The sequence below is a fragment of the Chinchilla lanigera genome, unplaced genomic scaffold, assembly GCF_000276665.1.
Source record: "Chinchilla lanigera isolate Chin_1 unplaced genomic scaffold, ChiLan1.0 scaffold00017, whole genome shotgun sequence".
Lineage (NCBI taxonomy): Eukaryota > Metazoa > Chordata > Mammalia > Rodentia > Chinchillidae > Chinchilla > Chinchilla lanigera.
In genome coordinates, this window is record NW_004955418.1 from 11,398,701 (window position 1) to 11,416,122 (window position 17,422).

Here is a 17,422-nt window from a genome sequence, read left to right on the forward strand (position 1 = left end):
ACGACTAGCTGAGGCTCTAGATAGAGATTCACCCTAAAAAAGTTGTAAAAAGGTCAAAGAATACCTATTGGTTTCCTGCTATTTGTTCGGCATGATAAACAAGATGATATTCTTGCCTCGAAGATAATATTCATGCCTCCAGTTTATTCTGCATCAAGAGACTGGAACATGTGAAAGGAAAACTTAATTTAACCTTATGTGTGTGCTAGAAGGAAGGCCAGAAGGAAGAAAAAGGGAGCTTGAGAAAAATAACATCTAAGCAGAGGTCTAACGATACACAGAGGCTGAACAAAAGCAGAATGTGGATATTAAAAGGAAGAGTGTCCGTGTGTAGCAACCAACCTCTGTTGTTAAGCCTTGCTGTTGAAAGAACATAGTTCCTCTTGGGAACTGAATGTAGTTCAAAGATGACTAAATCATTATTTACATTTTGTTAAGTACGATATCTCAGCTCAGGCTACTATATCATATTGTAGATTGAGTGACTGAAACAACAAATATTTATTTATTTATTTTTCTTTTTTGTCTTTTTGAAACAGAGTCTTGCTATACAGTTCAGGCTGGCTTTGAGTTCACTCTGTAGCCCAGGCTGGTCTCGAACTCGCAATGATCCTCCTGCCTCAGCCTCCTGAGTGCTGGGATTACAGGCGTGTGTCACTACACCTGGCCTTAACAATAAACACTTACTTCTCACAGTCCTAGAGGATGAGACAACCAAGATCAAAGTACCAGCAACTGGATTATTGGTGAGGGTCCTCTCTGGCTTGCACAATCTTCGTAGCCAAAAATGGAATATAACTTCTCATATAACATATGGGAGAGAGAGGAAGCTCCAGCATCTCTTCCTTTTCTTATAGTAACACTAGTTCCCTATGAATCTCTATCCTCATGACTTCACTGAAACCTAATAACTGCCCCAAAGTCCTACCTCCTAATACCATCATCATATTAGAGATTAGGGCTTCACTACATGGTGATTAGGTAGTAGGGGTATGAATATTCCGTTGATAAAAATGATATTTTTCTTAAGAGTATCAAATTATAATAGATTATTAATTGGTATTAAATTAACTATAGTATAAGAGATCTTATTAATAAGTGCTGACTAAAAATCAAGATTAGAAAATCTTTAAAATATTTCTATAGCTAGTTCTTCCAAGAAAACTTGAAACTAGAATTTTAGATTTCTTTTGTTCCTCCTAAAATGAGATTTTATTGTTCAATAAGCAGCAGGTTATATTCTTTTTTGGCTAAGAAGAGCATGCAAACTTGAAAGCAATGGTTTGTTGGACGAGCACCATGAAGAGTGGCCTTAATCTCGGAACAGGACCGAATCACCTTCAGTTGCTTGACATTTACTGGGCATATAAAGATAATTATCCTCAGCTGTCTCCCTTGCTGCTTCCTTCCAAATCCAAGTTCTTTGATAGAGAGGAAAGTCACAAGGAAATTCTCCTTTAGGGATATGAGAAACCAGAACCTAGATGGCTTATTCAAAACACCACAAAATTACAGACAATATCAGTCAGAATCCATACAAGAACCAGAACCCACATAACAGGAAACAGGGAAATTTCAATATAAGAATTTCAAATTGTAACAGGAGATCAACAAAGCACTGAGAAAACACTAAAAGCCTAACCAAGGGCTAATGTGGAGAACCAAGGGCTAATGTGGAGTACCAAGGAAGGAACACTAGGAAGAGTGAACCCTCAAGGCTGGGATTCACACGTCTTAGAAAAAGATGCAATTGTAGCCCAAAAGATGGGGAAAACATGTGAGGTTGCATGGTCAGAGCTGACGTGTAGTCCTCACGCAAGAAGAAAGTGCAGCGGGCTGAGGCTGCAGGGTGGGTACATGGAGGAGTGGTGTATTAGGGGCAGACGGGTTGTGTGAGGCCTGGGGTGTGTGGTGTGGGTCAGAGGGCTGCCGGGAAGAGGCGTTGGAGAGGGCTGGGGATTTAGCTCAGCGGCACAACACCTGCCTGGTAAGCGCAAGGTCGTGAGTTTGATTCCTGGTACCTGAAAAAGACAAAACAAAACAAAAAAAAGAGGCGTTGGAATTGCGAGTTTTCCAAATGGTGTTATGTCATGGGCCGAGGGGAAGATGTCAGACGAATGTGCCCGCCAGTGTTCCTCTATCTACCCCGCAGTGGGATAAGAAGAAACAAACAGAAATGTACAAGGCCCATTTCCCCTATAACATCGATCCAGTCCTTTCTCCCTACAAGATATGGTAGTTACTACAGAGAGTTGCTTAAATGAACTAGCTCCACTGTCACAGAGCAGATAATAAAGGGTGTATTTGGGTCTAGGTAGAAATAAAGGGATTTTTGGCACAGAGACAAATGAAAGATGAATTGGCAAATGAGATTGAATTGCAATCTTATTTTCTTCTTTACTAAGGGCGTGTGTAGATGTCTATACATGTGACAACATGGTTGATTCACTCTCCGTCACTACACATCTAGAATATGGTCTTCATGCAACATTGCAGTGGTGAAAACTTCAATTTACTTTAGCTCTTATTTTTCTTTACTTTACTTTTCCCCTCACTTATATTTGTGTGTGTGCGTGCACACACACACACACAGACACACACACACATACTTCACCTAAATTCTTACCCCAGATCTGCCAGTTTTTAGGTTCAAATTCTCTAAGATTTGTTCTGCCTATTTTTAAGGTGGCATTTCAAATATATCCTGACAATGCTATAAGATTTAAAAGTGTGAAAACTTAGTCCATCATAGGCATCAAGAAAAGTCACATTCAACTCTTTTATAATTTCTGAATGAAAGAGAGAAATTTATTTAACAGTGTATAAATAGGAAAGATTACAGGTGGTTTTTCATCTTCCTATGCATGGGGAAATTTCACAGAAAATTCTGATGGAGGTACAAGGAAGTTGATTTGGGCTTTTCAAACTGATTGAAATAACAAACTCATTTTCTAAAAGACCCAGACTTCTATGAGAAGATAACAATTATTAATTGCTGTTCTATTTATATAGATGTTTGAAAGTCATAATTAAAAAGTTGATTAATAAATTAATCAGTGTGGTTATTTTAATAAGGTCTCTACAGTCTATTGAGTAATTATCTTCCTTATTCAATCTGTGCTCTTAGGCATGCACACACACACACACACATGCACACACGCACACGCACACACTACATACACATTTCGGGTAACAGAAAATGCTTTGGGTAGAAGCGTATATGAAGAGTTGCTTATCTCCAAACTTAAACATCAGTCATATCTTCTGCTGTTTCACATGTACAGCTTTTAGTGCTTCCCAGGAAAGTGCCATCTTACCATCGTCGGGTTGTGTCATTTCTACCCAGAATGCCTTTGAAAGCATATGTGTTCTGTAAGCCTTGCATGACAGTGCACACTAGAAAAAGTCATCCTCTCCTTTGACCTCCCCACAACCAGCTTGTGTTCTACACACTCCTTTCATGGTGTTTACTTGTGGTGGAGGTTTGTCTCTTTTTCTGTGCCCAGTTGCATGTGCTTGGATAACAGCTCCAACTGTTCCTTTGTGTAATACATCAGGAACCAAAACACCCTTTCCTCCTCAATGTGAGGTTTGCTGCTGAAGCTTCTGCAACAAAAAGCAGAATAAGAATATAAAAGCTGAGAAACTCTAAGTGTAAATAAATGAAAAATCAGAGTTAAAGATAGATACTAGGAAGCAGAGATAGATTTTGTTGCAAATGGGAAAGGAAGCGAGAGATGGAGGGAGGCGAGGTGAAGGGGACATAAAAAGAATTAAGCCATGATATGTGTATGCACCACCTCCCCATGAGGAAGGCAATCACAGTGTACTGCAGACATATGCTAATAAAAATAAAATTTGCAAAGCACACCAGTTTATTTAATGTAGATTTATGTGACACAAGACCCTTCATCAGGAAATCAAGATCACCACCCACAATTAAACTTGATTTTTTAATAGTAGGTTTGATGAAATGGAAGGAAAATACTCAAAAGTAAAGAGCAACTGGGGTGAGGGAAAAGAGAAGGGAAAGAAGGGGAAATTATGTAAGTATGTATATACAGGATAGCTAAAGTAGTTGTACTACTGACTTCTATCGCTCTACTGAAAGGAACAGTTAATGATTAATTATTTGATCAATCTTGCATGTCTGTATTTGTTTTCCTTAGAATCCACTTTGAAGATATCAATACATAATACAACAACCATTGTTAATTTCCTACCACTTTGTCTGTAATGCAGTATTTCTTGTATTGTTCTTATGCTATTTTGTAAATGGATGTCTGTTTGTTAACATGTTTTCATTCTTTTATTTTTAAAATAAATTTTAAAAATAGTAGATTTGATAGCCATGAAATATATAGTTGTTGAGAAATATGAATAAATCTATTTGTGTCCCTGGGTCTGTAAAGGCAAGAATCTTTCCTCTGAGTATAAAAAGTCACTTCTAAAATGAGGGTAATCCCAGCACTGGGCAGGCTGAGGCAGGTGAATTTGAGACCAGCCTGAGCTACATAGTGAGATCTAGCCTCAAAATACCAAAAAATTTTAAAAAAAATAAATTAAATAAAAATGAGGGCCTTCCACGATGAATGTACTCATGCAAACATATTTTCATAAAAGTTAAAATTAGTCAAAGTAAAATGAGGGTCTTTCAACCTATTTCAGGAGAAAAAGAGAACTGGGAAGAAAAATCAGAAAAAACTTCCCACATTTGATATTTCTGAAATTTTTACAGCTTAAAATATTCAGTATACCAAAGTGCTATATTTTAGAGTAACTTGTCCTGACCCCCATGAAATACACTGTGTGGTAAGGTAGACCATAACTGGAGCCCAGTGAGCATAGTTGATTAGGGTGGTATACTCATCTGCTTTCCATTGCTAGGAGACAATATCTAACACAACTTAAGGCTTACTTCGGCTCATAGCTTCAGAGGTTTCAGTCCATGGTCTGCTGGCTCTGAAGTAGAAATATCATGACAGAAGGGAATGACAGAAGAGAGCTTCTTACCTCATAGCATCTGGAAAATAGAGAGCAAGGGTAGAGCCAGGGGTAGAGAAGAAGGGGCCAAGGACCAGAAATAGTTCCTAAAGTTATACATCATGATCCACTCCTGCTTGCTCTGCCCTCCTTATAGCTCATGCAATTACAACCTCTGAGAAGGGTTAATCCACTGAGATCAGTGCCCTCAATCCAATCAGCTTTCCAGGAGTCACTTCATCCATCAAGTTGACAATCAATAAAGACCATCACAAGTAATAATAATAGTGATAAGGGAAATGATATTATAAGAATATTAACTGTATTTTAAATTCTGAGAGTTCAAAATTTAAAAGGTATAAAAAGCCATATAATGAAAACTCTGCTTCCTTCTCCTCCTCAATTTCCCTCCAGCTATGTAACAAATGTTATTAGACTTTAGCTATTTTGCAGAGAAATTTTATGTGCATAAATACAAACATGTACATAATTAACCTATTTATGCTACTCAGCACTTTTCTTTTTCACCTTAACATATTCTGGAAAGTTTCCCATATACCACATAAGTAATTATAGCTACCACTCATGTACTGCTTACTATGATTGGGGTTTTATTCTCAGCATTTGTATGTATTAACTTTAATCTTTACAATAACCCTAAGAAGTAGGTATTTTTACTATTTCCCCTTCACTAATGAAGACAGTGAGGCACTAATAATTAAGTAACCTTCCCAAAGTCACATGTCTAGTAAGTAAACAATTCAACAGGAGAACACAGACATATGACACTCTTATTCATGTTTTTACCCGTTAAAGTACACTGGCATGTGTAGAAATTTCACATTCTCATTTACAACAGATGACTGAACATTGGATATTTAATGGCTGCATTTTTAATGCTCAGTATATGATAAGTACAGGGCCAGTCACCTTATGTGAATATGGGAGGCACAGTTCATGTGGATTTCCATGTGAACAAATCGCTCTTGGAGTTATCTGATGTGAATGTTCTGGGAGGTTCTGTCAAGAACTCTCAAAGAAAAGGTTGAGAAGGTAATTTGCTCGAGGTTACATACAGTGCTTGTTATGTTTTAAATCTGAATTTTCCCCCAAAGTCGTTTGTTCAGAGATGGGGCTTTTGGAAGATGATGTGATTATCCAGTGGATTTATCCATGATGAGTTGATAGCTAAGTGTGCTGTAAGGGAGTGCTTTCAAAGTGCATATCTCCTCTTCTTTCTCCACTTCCTAATCTCCATGAGGTGAGCAGGTTTTCTCCCCCATGCCCTTCCCCATCTTGCTTCTGCTTTGGAGTTAGCCAACCATGGATTGAGCCAAATTAAACTTATCCACCTTTAAATTTGAGGGGGTTGACATATTTTGTTCCAGAGAGAAGAAAGTAGAGTAATGCACTGCCGATAACTGGTAAAATTGGAATATTCATATGACTCCACCAGACCTCGAAGTTTAACCACCAAACCTGCCTCACAGTTTTCCAAGCTTAAAATCCTCAGAAAAGTGAAAGCCTCTTTCAGCCTCTGGGTGGCAGTGCGGAAGAACTGGTGCCATCTTTGCAGAACATCATTTTGGATGAACCTATTGATTACCAGCACCTGCCTCTTCTCATCAGCACTCCCCCCTGCCAGCTTTTGTGAACTTAGTTTATTTTGTAACGTTCATTAGAGGAAGCATGATAGGAACTCATTTAGGCAACAGGAATGTTTCATTTAAGATATGGATTCTGGTTGATCCAATTTACCTTTCAGACTATATTCAGAAAGAAAGGACCAAAGACAAATTGTACTTAGAATTTGGTTTTTTAAGTAGTTTTTTGGGGGGTGTTTAGTTCATCTTTGATGGCCCTTGCCCTATTTGAGGTTAATTTTCCTTGCGTCACATCTGAGTCACTCACAATTCTGGAAGTCAGTGGAAATTTGCAAGGTACCTGAGCAGCCTTTTAAGTTTCCCTTCAGTCTTTAAAAAGGGATTACTCTTCCGGGGGAAAATGAACAGATGGCGCTTATAGCACTTGCCCAAATACCTGTAACAATGCTATAACTTTACTCTGTGTCATCGGTTAGAGCACCTGTCAGGAGAAAGAGTTATGCTTCTGTGCTTCTTTCACAATTAATCACACCTCTTCTCCATTTCTCACTGTTCAGTGTGCTGTCTTTTTCAGAACCTTGTGCCAGGAGATTTTGGTGACTCCCTGACATAATTCAAAAAATACACTACAGAAATACTATTACTGTGAGTCCTCTGAGACAAAGGAGACTTCACCGGAAGAGAGGCTGACATTTGTTCAATTATTTCTGACAAGACTGCCTTGAGTCAGTCACTTAATCCCAGCTGAATTATGATCTATGATGCGATCTCAGTAAAGGGAGAGCTTGGATATGCTGGGGCTTCTCTGCAGCCCCATCTTCCTGCATCATTCTCTGTCAACTCCACAAGTAGCTGGGACTAGAAACACGCCCTACCACTCCTTGCTTTCTAAAAGCCATTTTAAATACAAGCAAGTATTACAACCATAACATCAGTAACACTATTATTTGGTATAAGAAGTCGACATTTTCTTAATTTTAATCGTGAATAAAGCATCTATGAGTTTTTGTTACATTTAATTGTAATACATCATCTAAATGAATCACAGAAAGCAAATACACTTTCAAAGCAAGCTCTTCATCTTCTACCTCCCATATTTCCAACTAGCTTCATCCTCTGGACTGATTTAGATAGAAATCTAGATCTCTTCGGCCAGAGGAGCAGGTGACACCATTCCATATTGTTAGGATCGTCTTCCTGAGGAACAAAGGAACAGGAGCTCAGGCATCTGCCTTCTCTCATTCCAGAGCTAGACTAGTTTCTCCGTAGACAGTCTCTGGCTTTCTTTGTCCCTATAAATATCCCTTTTATTTCATAACTTACTGAAGAAACTTTAAACCATCTCAAAAAATAAAAAGAAAACAGTATTCAGTATAGGGAATAAAAAGAAAAATAAAACTGAACCCTCCGTGTTGCCTCATTCTGTGAACCAATACGGAAATTTCTAATTCTCAGGGAGAAGGGAGAGTCCGTTGGTTTCGCTGTACCTATTCACAGACTCGGCTGAGCAGCAACATTTGAAATATCATGCAAGACCGACTGAACAGCTGGGGGCCATTGAAATTGTATCTGGAAAGTCATGAGAGTGGTTGGGCACCCAAAGTACAAACTGTAGTTTGTTTTTAAACTGGAAAAAAGTATAACTCCACTTGTCCTGTAGTCATTCTCCTGAAAGTACAGTCAGGAAAAGGCAGACCAGAACTTCCATAACTTCATTACAATTCTCAAGGGCAAATTCACTCAAAAATATTTTCACATTTTGTCACGTTGCTGAAGATTTTCTGCCAACCTCCTTTTTTGGTCCTTCCATAGGCTACAAAACTCTAGATGCAGATTTTCTCATTACCAAATTAAATGTGAGATTTTACTGTGTATTTTTAAATGCTAAGGAAAGCATGGCTTTCTTTTAAAATGTACTGGATGTCATTTCCCTAGAAGACCCAAGAGTTGAGCTGCTCTAAATGAAATACAATGGAGTTTTCCATACAATACATTTAAAGGTGAGATTTATTTGTCCACACTGAGGAGTGGGGTGTGATGTGGCCTGTTTGTAATCCCAGCCTTTGGGAGGTTGAGGTAGAAGAAATGCATTTGAATCCCAGCTTCCTTGGCAAGACCCTGCTTCAATATAAAAATGAAAATGTATGAGCATGTAGCTCTGTAAGAAGCCCCTGTGTTCAATCCTTAGTACTACAGGGGGAAAAGGATAGACAGATAGATGATAGATAGATAGATGATAGATAGATAGATAGACAGATATATAGATAGATAGATGATAGGGAAATAGTAATAAAACTAGAATTAAATTTATTTATTATACAACTTTCAAGTAAAATGATTTCATTTACCCTAAAAGAAATGTAGAATTTATATTTATATATATTACATATTACTCAGAATGATTCTTTGTTTAATAAAAATTATATATAATATCTATTATTCAGGATGCTTCTTTGTATAATAAAAATACTTGCTTGATTTTTCATACTTAATAATAAAGTGATATTCACCTTTATACAAAACAGAAATTATCCAATTATGGTAAAACAGTATGTATTGATACTTGATTCATGTGGATCACCAAGATATTCTCTTATGTTATTCCCCATCTTATATTTGGATTACTAGTAAAAACCAACATTATCCCTTTTATAGTAGTGCTATTGAGATTCTAAGTAAATATAATTTTATTAAAAATGTGTTAATGCACATTCTTAAGATGCACTAAGAAAGAGAAAAAAGTTAAGATTTGCATGAAGAGACTTTTTAAGAATTTAAATTTTTTTATTTTATGAAAAAAGGTAAAACAATTTCATCAAATAATAGAATTCAGCACAGCATCTGCCTGGCAAGCGTGAGGTCCTGAGTTCAATTCCCAGTTCCAGAAACAAAACACACAAACAAACAAAAATCCCCAAAATAATAGAATAGCAATAGTTAATGCAATACATGTTGTTATATTTGAAGTAGTTGCTCAGGGTACAAGATATTGGCATAAAAATTTCTCCAATCAATGTTAGCACAAACCTTCCTTTTCAATGAACTAAGAGACACTAATAGTATAACTGACTTTCATTTTTCCCTACGGTCCTTTCCCCTTTCACCCATCCTAGTTCCTTTTTCCTTTTGAACAATTTCTTCCCATTGCACAATATCTTTTGTGGATTTTAGAACTTATTTATTCTTTCAGTTTCTCACAACAGGGAGACAATATGATGTTCACATGTGTGAGTCTGATTTCTTTCTTTTATGAGAATGGTCTCAAGTTGCATCCATCTACCTAAAAGTCTCAAGTTTACCCTTCTTTATACCTAAGTAATACTCCATTGTATAAAAAATACCACATTTTTTTAACCATTCCTCGGTTTATGGGCATTTGGGTTGCTTCCCAGATTTAGCTGTTACAGTTGTGCTGCTATAAACCCAATTGCACATATATTGCTGCAGTATGATGTTTTTAATTCTTCTGGGAAGATACCCAGAAGGGGAAAGGCTGGGTTGAATGGGACCATCAATCCTAGTTTTCTAAGGAATCTCAACACTGATTTCCACAGTGGTTTCACCAGTTTACACTCCCACCAACAGTGGTTGGTTGATTTCTTGATGGTAGTCATTCTTTTTGGGGTGAGATGGAATCTTAGTGTTGTTTTAAATTGTCTCTCTTGAATGGCCGGTGATGTTGAACATTTTTTCATATATTTATTTGCTGTTTGTGTTTCTTCATCTGAGAAGTGTGTATTCATCTCAGATGCCAAATTTTTGGACTGGGTCTTTGAATCTGGAGGGTCTGATGTTTTTCAGTTCTTTATATGGTCTAGGTAGAAGTCTTTTGAGGGACAATTGACTAAAATTTTTCTCACTCTTGGTTGTCTTTTTATTCTGTTGGTTATTTCTTTTGATGTGGAAAAGGTTTTTAATAAGATGAGATACATGGTGTTGATTCTTTGAAGTACTTCCAATGCAGTCAGAGTTTTGTTCATGAACTCTTTGCCTACACTGATGTTTTCAAGATTTCTACTTACTTACTCTGCCAGGAGGTTTAGGATTTCTGTTTAAATATTTAGATCTTTGATCCATTTTGACTTTAGTTTAGTGCATGGTAATAGACATGGGTCTTGTTTTAGTCTTGGACACTTTTTGAAAAGCCAGTTTTTCCAGCACCATTTATTGAAGAGGCTATCTTTCTTCCATGTTTGGCCCATTTGTCAAAGATAAGGTGGGTGAGTGTGTTTCTAGTTTTGTCTAGATCTTCTAATCTGGTCCATTGGTCTTCAAGTCTGTTTTTTTTTTTTTTTTTTTTTTTTTTGCCAGTACCATGCTGATTTTAATCACAGTATATTTGTAGTATAATTTCAACTCAGGGATTGTGATGCTTCCTGCCTTGCCTTTATTGCTCAGGATTGCCTTTGGTATTTCAGGTCTCTTGCATGAAGAGACTTTTACAAAAACTATCAGAATGCTTCCAAATATTCCTAATCATATTTGCTTTCTTCAGGCAAATTTTTTCATGTCAGATTCAGTGAATATGAAAATATTAAATATTAAGAAAACAGAAATACAATAATAATTGAACAGTAAATGTGAGCACAGCCTTTCTAGGTGTATTGCTAATGACATTTCACAAGTGTACATAAGCTGGAAAGAAGGGATTGTATGATCTTTTCAATCAGTCCCTGCTCCCAATCCTGGCCCAGGACAACCACTGAAACACCTCTGTCTCTGTAGTTTTTCATTTTCAAGAATATCGCATGGGTGGAATCATACAGTAGTAGTTTTTTGGTGTCTGGTTTCTTTCACTTATGATTATACTTTTAAAAGATTCATGTACATAGATGCTTCCTTTTTACTGTTAGCGTTATTCCATTATATGAGTGTACCAGAGGTCAGTTTTCCATTCCCTAGTTGATAGGGTGTTTTCAGTTTTGGTGACTATAAGTAAAGCTGATAGGAATGTTTGCGTATTGACCTTTGTGCGGACATAGGGTCTTAGATCTTGGATAAGTGTAACAGACTGGAATTTCTGGTTATTATAGTAATATAAATAACACTCACAACTTGACAGTAAGAAAGTAAACAGTCCATAAAGATTGAGCAAAATTTTGAATGGATATTTTAGGAAAGAAGACTTAACCCAGTCACAAGAAGCACATGAAAATATGTTTGACGCCATTTGTCATTAAGGAAACACAAACAAAAACTAAGACGAGATGCCACTGTAGTTATTAATGCGACTAAAACAGAAGAAAGGCAAAGTCCCAAAACAGCATATGAAGCCACCTGAAATTGCATATGTTCCTATTGGGGATAAAAACATGAGGTAGCTACTTTGGAAAAGAGCTTAGCACGTTCTTATGAAATTAAATGCTCGTGTTCTGTCAGTTTTCCTACAACTAGTTCAAGCAAATGGCTCCACCTAGTGTAGAAATGCTTATAAAATTTACAGCTGAATTGCTACATTTACAGGTGAATGGGAAGAATTCCTGTATGTCAAATTTTATCATCATTTTTATCTAGACATTCTCATTTTAATTTGAATCTTTCTGAATGGTAAATTACAATCTCAAGGTGACTATTCCAAAGAATAATCAGATCCATAAAACAAAACCTTTCAACATGCTATTTTCCTAGTAGAAAATAGAGCAGGGAGAAGTATTTTATGATCTTCAGCAGATCTGAGGCACTGGTGTGTGAAAACTTGCTTTCTTACAGGGAAGGTGGAAAGTTGAAATAGAGCACCGAGACAATAGGAAACCCCTGTGCTTCTAAAGTTACAAATGTTAGTATATAAAATGAATATACGGAGGGGATGATTCTGCTGCTCTTTGACTTTGATCATTTATTCATCTGTTCATTTATTCTTCAAAATTGAGTTCACCTCTTATCATGTGCCAGATACAATTCCAGGCTGAGAAATACAAAACTGAATAAAGTAGAATTTCCACCTTCTGGGGACTCACGTATGTTTTTGGACTGATAGTAGTACTGTAGTACATAAAGCTAAAAATGACAAATAAAATAAAAATATGAAAAGTGAAGTCTCATTCTACAAATAGTGCTATACTTATACACACACTAATTTTCAAAGTTCATTACCCTATACGATTTTATTTATTTTGTATGCAATCTGTACCCAATCTCAAAGATGCATTTATAGGAAAGTTTACATTAATTTAGAAGAGGGGTACAATTTTTCTTTGTATAACTATGAGAAGGGTTTTTTAATTATCTCGAGAACCCATTATTTTGAAGTAATTTAATAATGTCCATTTCAACACAAACATTTATTATAACGTGTAAGGTACTAAGTAACTTTAGTACTTACTATAGAAAACTAAATGCAGTTTGAGAGTAATGATCTATATTTTTAGAAATACTAAAGTTGATTTTTATTTTTGTACTAGAAATGTTATGTTCTACAAATATAGTTGATCACAATGTACTTCTTTTATTCATTTCATGAAAACTCTTCCACTCAATAAACAGAGAACATTTTCATTTTCTTTTGGTTTCCCTTTAGTTTTGTGGTGCTGAGGACTGAATCCAGGGCCTGTTGTATGCTAAGCAAGAGCTCTACCACTCAGCAACACCCCCAGCCCAGGAATTTTTTTCAAATAGACAAATGTGGTGAATTACACCTATAAAACTGAAAAGTTTGGACAATAGACAATATTTTGGAATTGGTTTGTCTGGTCTCATGGCATTATTTTTCTCTCACATGTGCTATAAAAAGTACATTTTTAAGGGTAAATGATGTTGAAAAATCAAGACATTTAAAATTTTCTATTCTGCACTAAACTTAAAAAAAAAAAAAAAACCCATAGTGTTTTATAGAAGACGAGGACACAGCATCATGTCATGTAAATATTGGGCATCAGAGAGAAAGTCACTAATGTAAGCCTTCAGTAAGCCATCCTCGGGTCTGGGCATGCTCTTATCTTTGGCCAGCTGGCTTTTTGTTTTTCTAAGATGTACTGCACCCAGGGACTGTTTTCAGTCTCGGTTTAGAATGGTCATCCCAAACGACTACAAAGCTCCATGTTTGTACGTTTCCTAGCAGCCCCAGTCCCTACAGAGTAGCAATGGCCAAGATCATGATGTTATTCCCACTGTGGCCATGAGTATTCAAAGACCAAGTTGTTTCTTATCTTGTTTTAACACATAGTATTTGGACTATTACATATATTACCTATGCATAATGTTACAGAATTATATCAAATATTTACAGCAAATTTTAAAAATTTTGTTCATTTATTTATTGGATTTCTGTAGTGTTTCAACTGGCATAATCAAATATGGCTGTTTTGATTAATTTTTTAAAATAGCTAAATGAAAGCATGCAATTCTGGGATTTCCAGAGAGTAATTTCTGTCACCTATTATTGTGGAATGTTTCTACACACATTAAGCTTCGTTAGCTATGAATTATAGGAGGGTTCAACCATAAATCTTTACCTGATCGTGTATAATAACATGCATCCATTTCATGGTTAAAAAAAGAAAATGCCGTATAAAAGTACAAAATGCTTGTAATGGGCTAGACCCACGCTTCCTGCACGGCTGCATTGGTGAATTCCGCTCTCTGGGTCTGAAGCTTAGTCAGGACCATATCCTGTTTCACCTCTTCTAATGGAAAGGGGTTTGTTTAATACATTTATTACAAATTTTCCCCCACAAAGGAAGAACATGTACGTTACATTACAACATCCTTACAACATCCTGATGATGTAAGACGCAAAACTTGTTTTCCAGAAGTTCATAATGAAGAAACCGATGTATGTTGAAGTTAAGTGTTGTAACAGAAATCACTCAGGAGGGGAGCTCGGACTCTCTCTCCTCCGCTTCCTTCGCACACACTCACACTGTGCTCTTCACACAGTATATCTAAAGCCCCGGAGTTTGTAGCTATCCAAATCCTGCTTGACCGTGTACCGTACACACGCTGGTGCTGCAGAGATGGAGTGTTAAGCACATGTTTATAGCATTTCTCTAAAAGTTCATGTTTAAATTACCGTGGTGAAATGTGAGCACGTGTGTCTGCCTGAATCATCAAGATCATCATCAGGTTTTCTTTTTCTTCCAGTGACCGAAGAAAGATATCATATGAGATGGACTGAATAGGATAATTCTCGTCTGAAAAAAAAAAGATTTCAATTGCGTATGGATTTGCACAATAGCGTCAGGGACTGATAAGTTCACGAAAGGTTGGTAACTATGTGTGGTTGAAGTAAACTGTAGGTGATTGTTATCTGACCGCCTAGAAATGCTCTGAGCTGATGGGAAGGAAAAGTCCAGCAGGCTTCATCTGTTTCTGGTTCTCCAGAAGAGGGCGCCAGGCTTCACAGAGAGACAGTGAAAATCCAAGCCTAAGACAAAGACCTATACCCTTTTATGACAGCTTTACTCTAAGAAAGGAAAATGTGGAAATTAATACTAAATTATAGATTATATAGTTATCACTTATTCAGGTCCATTAAAGCAAATGTATTATGAAATCTATGACAATAAGGAGTCTTGCTATTAATATGAGTTATTTATTGTTTTCAAAAAGCCCACATTAAATTACTAGAGAGTAGATATTCAAAGCCAGATAGACCAGCCAATAAGTAAAATTTCCACCTTCCGGGACTCACGTATGTTTTTGGACTGATAGTAGTACTGTAGTACATAAAGCTAAAAATGACAAATAAAATAAAAATATGAAAAGTGAAATCTCATTCTACAAAGACTGTTATACACACATTAATTTTCAAAGTTCATTACCCAATACGCTTTTATTTATTTTGTATGCAATCTATACCCAATCTCAGAGATGCATTTATAGAAAAGCTTACATTTGCTCCACAGTTGCTCCACAGTTTTCAGGAAATAGCTCAGTATAAGCCCATCATGAAAGGAACGATTTCATGTGCAAGTCTTACTAGACAGGTGTTATGGTTGATACATTGTGTCAACTTGGGGAGTCTAGAGGTTTGGCTAAGTGACTCAGCAGGGAGGCAGGGTGCTTACTTTGTATTCATCCTGAGCCTGTGGAAGAGGAGGGCATGGAGATTATGTGAGAGCTACATGCCCCCTGGGTGGGGGTAGCCTGTTTACAAAGTAAGGCAGGGAAAGAGGCTGCTTGCCCTACTCCTCCCTTTCGCTGTTGTTGCTTTGCTGTGTTCTGCTGCCATGAACTGTTGCCCTCTGCCATGTGCCACTCTGCCTTGGAACCAGCCCAGTATGGACTGAAACGTCCACAAATTGTGAGCTAAATAAACCTTTCCTTCCTTAATTTTGGGTGTCAGGTATTTTGTCCCAGCAACAAGAGAAAAGTAACCAAGAAAACAGGTATAATCTTCTATAGGTCCTCTTGGTCTAGTTACTGAAAGTGTCCTTTAGTTATTTATCCTTCATTTTAAAAGATTTTATCATCTTGAACAACCGAACAATTACTATTTTGAAACCATCTAAAATTACATGTGTGTCTGTGTGATTAAGTGTGATCTGTTATACTTCAGAACCTAAAATAATTTTTGACTTCTTACCACATTATTGCTTGTAATGTATCTCTATAATGATCAGGTATTGTTTAATAAAGCATGAAGTTTTGTAACAATATTCAACAAGCATTTATGGGGCAATGTCACAGTATAAGCCACTAGGGGCTGGGGATTTAGCTCAGCGGCAAAGCGCCCGCCTGGCAAGCGCAAGGTCGTGAGTTCGGTTCCCGGTACCGGAGAAAAACCAAAAACCAAACAGTATAAGCCACTGTCCTAAGAGCTTGTGTGAAGTGCAAAGTTTATTAAACAGATTGAATAACTTTATCTAAATACATGAGGTTCTGATTTGATTGTTTTTGACTGAAACTGTGAATTACTTGAAACAACCAATAGTTGGTAGGCTCTCTCTCTCTATTGGTAGGTTGATCAAATTGGCAGACTATTTTCAAAAGAGTAGTTAACTGGATCTTATGTGTAAGTACATCCTTAGATGTCAGAAGTTTAATTCTGATTAATTTATTTGCATCAGTTTATTGAAAGCAGAGGCAGTTTTTTTCTTTTTCCTGCATGTTACCTGTTTCCAGGTTTGCTTTTCTTTCCAGCCTGGATAGTAGAAGTCAGCTTTGCCGTGGCCTAACAGCAGTTTAAACTGTACATCTTAGAGAGAACTCAAGTTCAAGCTGAGGAGTGATATAACAAAAATATACTAACAAACAGAAGTTATGTTATTGGGGCTGGGGATTTAGCTCAGTGGCATAACACCTGCCTGGCAAGTGCAAGGTCATGAGTTTGATTCCCGGTACCGGAAAAAAAACAAAACCAAACAAGACAAAAAAAGAAGTTATATTATGATTTCAGAAACATCTAGGCAAAATTCTTGAAGGCACATTTAAATGTAAAAGCTATTTAATTATGTACTTGTTGTGGTCTTATTTTTGCCTTCTGATATGACATTCTGGCTAGTCTTTTATCTTTTTATCCTAATTTGTGTTCCATGTCTTTTAAGACTTTATTTCTTCTTCTTATCTCCAGATAAATCAAGCCAAATCAATTCACAAGCTCTAGTGCATATAACTAATTTCCTAGGGGTCATTTTAGTCTCTCTGCTACAGTCTTTTCTTTTAAAAAAAGTAATAAATACAAACACAAACAAAAATAGCCTCATCAAAGTTTGTTTCCTTGAGACACAATTTGCAGTATAATGAAAATTATCAAATTCAAGAGAATGTAACAAAATAGCACAAAATTCTCTTTTTGGTCCTGATAAGCATAGTAACTATTCCATAAATACAATTTTCTTTCTGTTTTGGGAATCAAGAGAGCAACCCCAGGACCAACGTGGATGTTTAAAGATGAA